Below are 8664 nucleotides of genomic sequence, written 5' to 3'. Positions count from 1 at the left end.
CCAGAAAAGTACGAACTACGCCACAAGATTATTTATTTTTAAGTCAAACGATATCAATGTAGCCTAATCTCCCCTAAAAGCCATCTCGTTTCAAACCTGTCCCATGCTGGAATCTCTCAGATTTCTCTTAAAAACAAGAAGAAAATGCTTAACATCCACCACAAATAAAAAGAAAAATCTCCGTCATCTGTATCCGATCAGCTCTCTTTTGTCTTTTAAAAATGACAGTTACACTAAAGCGACATATTTCACGTGCAATATGTTTAAAACATTATATATTTGTTTTTAGCATTAGCCTTTTCCCCATCTCTTGTTTATAAACGCCAGCTAAAAAGAAAATAAATCGCTTGTACCTTTGGTATAAAAGGGCATCCTGGTGTCCTGTGTCTCTCTGATGCTCCGCTTATAGCATATGGAAACTCTTTTGAAAATGCCTAGATTTGGCACATTGTCATTGAAAAGAGCGGAGCGCGGTGATGCTGGAACACAAAATGGGAAATAAGTTGGGGATTGGGTGCAGCCTCCCTCAATGCGGACTTATCTAACTTTAATTTCATAAAGCTAGGCTACCTCAATGACAAGTCATTCCGAATGATTCGAGCAATTAGAACGTTCCTGCGATTTTCAAACAGAATAAGAAGGGCTCCACGCAATGCTTCTGCGCGTTCTGTAGCTAGTTAATATTTTATTAATCTGCTTTTATGAATAATACAAACAAATACACGATTGCGTGAGTTATCTGTAAAAAAACGTCTTGGCAAAATCACTGCCAACGTAAAATCGAGATTCACAAAAGCTTGTTTGTAAAACACTGGACTTTCGATCAATGTATTGGGACATTTCGATCGATTATATAAACGAAAATCCATATACGACATGAGACCGGTATTAACACGACTTTCAGTTTCATGAGAAACAAAAGTGGCAGTACTGAGATCATAAATAAGATATTTAATTATATTATATTAGAAAAATACTTAAACAAAACAATAACATTTGCTAACAACGAGCAATGTAAAAATAAAAACAAGGTTTAGTGTTAAAGATATGTGAGATAAATTTGAATATTTTAGCCTTATATTTCACTATGAGATAAAGATGTAAAATAATTAACTGACATGCTAAATGATGCACTGAGCTGAAACTCCGGAGTTTTAATGACAGACAGCCATCATTATGATCCTTCTGTAATGTTACTATTTAAATGTGGTAATGAGCTATAGCTTCTGGGTCCCAGGATCACGGATGAGGGAGGTGGCCAGGCACGTGGTGCCATTCTGTTTATTTGATAAAGAAAATCAATGAGAGTGACTGTGGACTATTTAGCAAGATGTTTGAGAGGGGGAAATGGTTGGTTGAAAAGTGACTTCAGTTGGCTGGTCGATCTCATCGGGAAATGTACACTAAACTAAACTCTCAGAGACACACTTGGTCCTCTCTTTGAGTCCATTCACCCCCACCGCCCCCTCCCACTTGGCCCTTTGCTCCTCTTGGTGCGGAGGTTTTCATTGTTGATCCCTCTTTAATAGACAAACGGGCAGGAGCTGCATCTCCGGCCATCTATCCTAAAGCAGGAGATTCTCCATCTGCTGAGCTCCTAAATGTATATAGCCACCTGCTTTGTTTATTAATTACAGTATATAACCTGAATATGAGTTTTATATTTTAAGTAATATTTTTTGCTGTAAAACAAATAAATAATAATAAATAAAAATCAGTGATGATTTTAATAACTACATGATTTATAACTTAATAGTAATAATGAATGTTACTATCATTATTAAATAAATGTAAATTGATTAGTGTTTTTTATTTTTTAAATAAGATGATAAAGCACACAAAATCATTACAATGATCTAATCAATGAAACAATCAATAATGAGCTAATTAATTATAATTACAAATGAGCCTGCTGTTTGTAATGGAGAAGCCACTGAGACCCTCCCTATTCCATGAGTTAAGCCCCCAGGACCAGAGCACCTACTGAGCGGACTGCACTTAAACACAAACTAAAACCAGAATCATTAGAACACTTATCAGTTCGAGCCATCGCCCCTGTTCAGGAGAGAGTATATTTCACTGGGTTATGGGTAATGCTCTGAAGCAGAGAAGAAACTGTGCTTTTCTTCTTATGAACTTTATTAAATTATTTGTCTTTTTGTGCTAGATAATTGCATTTCCAGTTTTTCCAGTCTTTAGTATGGCTACATGTTTTCTTCTGCTTCTCCTGGGGTTATAAGCTGCCCTCTCCCCCATACGTAGTGGTGCATTCTATTTAGCGGATTACCTGGTTACCATTGGTCAGCACAGAAGAGGCAAGAGAGCAAAACCATGGCAACATGACAGATTCTAAACCCATCAGTCAAACCGGATGATAACACAGTCAACTTGGTCAAGCGGTTTGAATTTTGCCCTATGAGAAAAATTAGAAACATGGTGTTGTTTCATTTCAGAATAGTGTGTACATTACATACGGGATTACATTTGTGAATAAAATATCACTGTTAAATATAAATGACTCATTTATTAAATGAGTACACGTATCACTTACTAAACATTTTAGGGAATTAATGAATGTGATGGTAAATGATTTTCAAACCTTGTATTAATAAATAAAAATACAAATGATGATGTCAGAAGTCACAAGGAACAGCATAAATTGAAATAATACATAAAGCTGCATGCAACAATTATTGATATTTACATGAGATATCTTCATTTTAAGGAAAGATCAGAGAATGTGTGTATCAAATGTTTTGTGTGAATTTACATAATTAATCAGCATTAAGTTAATCACTTTCCAATTAGCCAAACCAATAAACTAATCAGTCAAAACACCAGCTCATTTGAATAATTAGACAATGTTTTTTATGTTTTTGATTGTTGTGTAACATCCATTTCACACCCTCAAATTAAATGCACTCAGTCGAAAAAGAAAATGTCAGGACGGATCACGCATGAATGACTAAATGGTGAAGCTAGCAGCAGCAAGGACATTTTTTCACCTTTATTCATTTTTGGATTATTATTATTTTTTGTATTTCCATATACATTTGCCCAAGGTCAACAGCAAATTATTAAGCAAGAGGAAAGTGATTCAATACCATAATCAAACAAACAAGGTCAGTGGAAATATAGTTATTTAAAAACAATGTCAATATGTCTAAGTGTCAGATAAGCTGATTAGTCAGACAGATTGCTTATTGATTATAATAATCAGGAAGGCTCGCTGATTGATTTATAGATCATAGTCTATAATATAATATTAAACAGACCTGAAGCTTGTCCTACTAGAAAAAAAAAAACACCTAAAACATCAATTAACCAAATTATTCATGTGTTTATGCATCTGCTGATCAATCTTCGCTATGTTAGGTGTTCATGGCATGATAGCAGTGTGTAGCAGTGCTGGTTTGTGGACAGTCGGCTGGCGGCTCTGAACCCTATGGATGAGAAACCTCAGGCTTTTTCACATTTAAAATGCACCCGTGGGCCAGACAGCTGAGAACGACTCCTTGGTGTCTCAGAAAAAGGCTGGAGTCTGTTTGCACTGATATTTCACTAGTGGCAGCACTAAGGACACTTGGAAAAAAGGGTTGGAATGGGGGTTAATAAAATCTGCGTGTCTCCTCTTCGCACTGGAGGTGTACGAAGCTGATTGCGGATTGGTTAAAGGGAGTCGATGGATTGTCATGCATAAGGTAAGCGCCCGTCCGTGAGCTTTGTTTGAAAGCGCTGATGTTGAGGAGGTGCTGACAGCCCTTCGCTGTGGTTTCTAAAGCGAGCAATTTCTGTGCTTTGATTTCTTCCTATGATATGTCAGATGCACAAAACACATTGTGCGATTTGAATTCATTTGCGATATGTCTCTCCTACCAGCGCTGTCTTTCATGTGCATGTTTTTAGAATCATTTTCTAGCAATGCATTTATTAGCAGAGTTGCACCTAGACTATAGATTGAATGAGAGATGGAACTATAGAGATACAATTAATAAAATAGAATGTTGTATAATATATATACAGTATATATATAAAAAAAATGTATGCATTAAGGTACTAAATAACAGAAAAAGCATTTAAATAGCTAGTGTCTGTTTTTTTATCGTCCTGTTCATCAGCCATAAGATTACATTCATTTTCCATATGCATGCAAGCAGTCATTCATGCACTGCGGGGGGCTTCTCTCTCTCGCCGCCAGGGCTGCAGAGGAGATAATTTGAGTCTAATCTGCTGGTGCAGAAGTGTGAGAAGTGAGACTGGACAATGAGGCTCCCTCTCTTCTCACCTGAGAGAGGTTTCCGCTTAAATCAAGCCCGTCTCACTGGCCACAGACCTAGATCCCCAACTTTAATGGGAAGACAGTTAATAACCTTCTTTTTCTCCTTCTCCACCTTCTTCTTCTTCTTTTATCCCCTGTGCACTATCAATCTGACCTGTCAGGGCACTGCTGAATCAAAGCAAAAGTCCTCTTCACAGATGACTGATTAGAAACGCAAAATCACAAAATCCATCTTCATGGTCACTTTTATTACAGTCATTTTTAAACTGACAGCAACCTGCTCAGGCTCGGAACAGAGCTTTTGGTACAGATTGTGTCTCTGAAAGAGAGAGAGAGAGATGAGAGGATGCAGAGAGGTGGGGAGGGAGCCTATTGTCTGTGGGATTTGGGGTGCAACATATATGTTGCACATATATACTTAAATGCTTACATGCAAACATGTGCATATATTTGCGCAATGCATGCACACTGCATATGCACATAAATACGAAACGTGTTCAACTTTTGTTATGTATGGGGTCACAGAGCGTACAAGTAAAAACAATAATAATTACTCACAAAAATAACCTAATTTCATTCATGTTCCCCAGACTGAATAAAACCCCAGTAATCCAATACTACAGTTTTCCAATATATTAGTGTTGCTGCAGAAAAATACAATAAAATAAATCCAAATGATTGGCAGCAGTGTACCTGATCAATTACAAAATCATAGCATTTGAAAAATTACTGCATTTATCCTTGCAATTATTAAATGTTTGCATTTATCCCAAGTTTTTTTATAAGATTAGAAAAATCACAACATATTAAACTGTCAAGCTATTAAAATGTGTTTGAATATGAGGTATGGTATGTATATACAGTATAAATATATCTATAGTCATACACCCTACAGGCCTACACAATACACAGAAGAAAAAAAAACTCAATAAATAAATAAAAACTTCAATAAATCTAAAAACTTCACACCTATAAAACTAATATTCATGCTTTGTATAAGTGTGCAAAGTACACTTATAGTTTATATTTAGTCAGGCAGTATAGTACTTCTAAAAAGTTCCTATATATATATATATATATATATATATATATATATATATATATATATATATATATATATATATATATATATATATATATATATATATATATATATATATATATATATATATATGGGTGTGTGAGTGTATAGTAATAATATGGTAATAATTGGTAACAGAATAATCAACTGTATGTCAAACTATTTGAGAATGCAGGAGAGGAAACAGAAGGCATTTTGTCGAATAGGCGACTTTTACTGTTCCATGAGCGTGTCTGTCAGGGCCCGGTCCTGGTCTAATCCTTCTCGACATCATTCAGGAGGGGTTACGTGTGTCTTGGTTACAGTTTTGTACACAGAACAAAGGAAAATGGGTCACGAAAGACAGAATACACACAATTTCACAGAAACCAGGGGAGCAGACCGCCTGCCACATTTAATGTTCTTAAAACATCTGATTGAACAGCTTGTCAAAATATTAAAGCTCACTTATGAATGCCTAAGAGTCATCTCTGGAAGAAGGGGGCCGATTATTCTATTTAACAAATGATTTATTTTTTTGCATTAACCTGCATTTTGAATGGATTCAAAAAGGCAGGGGCAATTTATTAAAATGTTTTGTGTGCACTTTATTTAAACATCTACGTTTTCCATCATTTCATTTATTTGATACATGTCCTTAAGCCAAATAAATTATTTTAAATAAAAAAGAACATCTGTCATATACTGTCACATTATGTCACACAGTCTGACCTAGCCTAAAAATATATGAAACACATTAAAATATGTTTGGACAAGGCTTTAAAGATGCAGGGTTTGGACTAACACAGTCGTGTCAGAGTGTGGAAGCAGCTGCGCTCTGGAAATGAATGCCCCTGACTGTGCGCCTGTCAGTGGACTGAGACCTGACTGACCTGATGGGTTTGATTACTTCCCTGACATTCAAGGGCAATAAAAAAAAAACACAGCAAATAGAGACCTGGGGAAATTTTAACGTGCACATCCTTACATCCAGACGTATACACCTACACGCACCGAACGTACATGTAAACAACACTCACCCACACACACAACACATACGATCCGAATAAACATAACAGATACAAGGCGTAAAAGCCTTAAAATCTTCAGCTTCAAGAGCCAAAGCCGTTGCATCTTCTGAACAGGGAGATTCGGAAAACAGGCGGAAATTCGGCCTCAGCTATGTCCAAAATCGACCAATATAGAACTACACCAGTATTTTACATCTGACTCCATCGACGACAAGCACTAACTGCCATGAAATTCCCTAAAGATTATATGTCCCAGGACCATATTCCATCTGCTCTGCCTTTCCTCGACAGGAGGGAACAGAGGAAAGGCAGATAAATCCAAAAGAACCACCCCACAAGACTCAGCGAGAGGCAAACCAAGACAAACAGCACATCAAACCTTAGTCTGCAAAGCCTCCTTTTTATCCTGCTGGCATTAAACCCTAGACACACACACATGCATGCACGCACACACACACACACACACACACACACTCTGAGAGAGAGATAGAGAGGAGAGAGACAGACACACACTCACATACACACACCCTTTACGGTACAGGGACTGAGAAACCCAGACAAACAGAAAAGTCAAAGAAAGCAAAGCACAGTATTCGAACACAAACACGCGAGCCGTTCGCCTACCACACCTGCTTTTGTGTGTCTGCCGCGTCGACTGGCAGTCCTGTCTTTTCTGCAGGGCAATGCAGAGTCCTTTCAAGACGGGGGGAGGCGGATCAGTCCTCAATGGACAGCTTTTACTAGGGGTAAATCAGCAGGTCAGGGGCTTTCAGGTGGGTTCCGGGCAGGAGCGGCGTTCGAGAAGGCCAGAGCGGGTAACTTCCAGCAAGTCTGTGATTCCTGGGGTTCACATCCTGACTCCCACATTTGTGCTCTTCAAAAGAGAAAAAAAAGGAGGAGAGAGAGAGAGAGAAAGAGAGAGAGGAATAGGAAGCACAGGTCATGTAAAATGTATAAGCTGCATTTAAAAATAATTTAATTCTGGAAGCGAGCAGCTCATCTCCTGCCACCGAGGATCCGGGTGAGGGGATTCTTCTCTTCTCTTTTTTTTTTTTCTTCACTGAATGCACCTTTTGTGACAGTCTACATTTTGGTTCAGGGAAAGCAAGCAAGAAATGAGAAAGTTGCTTATGAGCACTAGAGAAAATATTTAAATATGTCTTTTAAGGTAGTCCAGCCCGAGCGTACGACAGTTATCACTGGCGTTCGTGAGTTACAAGTCATCGTCCGCTGTTTGTTTGCGGTTTCCGCTCATTTCGCTCATGTCACACGGGTTGATTTTAAATTCACCATCGACTGAGAGGTATTTAGACTAGTTGAACTACAGCTTTTAGTCATGGTGGAAGGCGTAGGCTGCTCCTCACAGGTGGGCTTGTGTGTTTTGCACTCGCTGACTCACTTGTAAGCAAAACTCTCCTCGGGAGGCAGCTCAAACAAACCCAAATTACAGGGTTAATGAAAGCTGTATAAATTAAACAAACTCTCGGCTGCTTATTTGATGTCCGTTTAACAACATATACATTTATTTATTTTTTTTCCATAAAAACAGCTTGCCCCGAAAAAGCGCTGCAGCTCCTGCTGAAGGCGGTGTTTTTTGAAGCAAATGCTTCCTATAGCTCCGTTATGCAGTATAATTCTGTATACTTTTGACCTTTGTCAAAACAAAAAAGTATCTTTGAAAGTTTTAATGTGAACCATTTTAAACCCCAAACTGAGGGGGGGAAAAAGACAAAATGCCAAAAAAAATTCTGCCTTTTATTTTCACTTCATATTCTTAAAATGAAAGTTTCTTTGTTGCCTGTCGCCTGATTGAGCATAATCAAAAACATTCCAAAGTGCAAAACATTTTTTTGCTTACGGATTACTTCGTAAACCTTGTTCGGATTATATTTAGCACATCACAAACGATCCTTTTGCACACTTACATGCAGAAACGTCTTATGTAAACAGACCACAACAGTGCTCTGTTATAATAACATGGAAGGGGTACAGCCTGTCTGCACCACCATCATTTTATGAGAGACATATTGCTGAAATGTCGATTTCTGTTGCTTTTAATAACAAGCACATGACAGGGCACAAAACACTGCATTGTGGGATATTGACCAGGTCGGGGGAAGGAGGGAGCAACGATTTGGTTTGAGGATAATATTCTCTTTAAAGCGCACCGTGTAAATTGTGCGTATAAAGTCATTGGAAGTGATTCCTCAGGACAGCCTGAGAGGACAGCTACCTGCTGGCTTGAAGAAGCCAATCAATAGCAGGAAATAGAGCCATGCATGAGGCTGGGAGGC

General features: G+C 38.0%; 1 protein-coding gene across 1 annotated transcript in view; it reads right to left on the bottom strand.

The window, feature by feature from the left end:
- The window catches only part of zfhx4 (zinc finger homeobox 4), a 106895-nt gene extending 106347 nt beyond the window's left edge, over window positions 1–548 (bottom strand). Inside the window, exon 1 of the mRNA XM_026238057.1 lies at window positions 354–548. The gene's annotated coding sequence lies outside the window, so the exon portion shown is untranslated. The remainder of the gene's footprint in view (window positions 1–353) is intronic.
- Window positions 549–8664: the final 8116 nt, after the last annotated feature.

Source organism: Carassius auratus, chromosome 49 (assembly GCF_003368295.1).
Source record: "Carassius auratus strain Wakin chromosome 49, ASM336829v1, whole genome shotgun sequence".
In the NCBI taxonomy this organism is placed as follows: domain Eukaryota; kingdom Metazoa; phylum Chordata; class Actinopteri; order Cypriniformes; family Cyprinidae; genus Carassius; species Carassius auratus.
The sequence above is the reverse complement of the archived record's forward strand: the minus strand, read 5'-3'. Positions and strand labels throughout refer to the sequence as shown.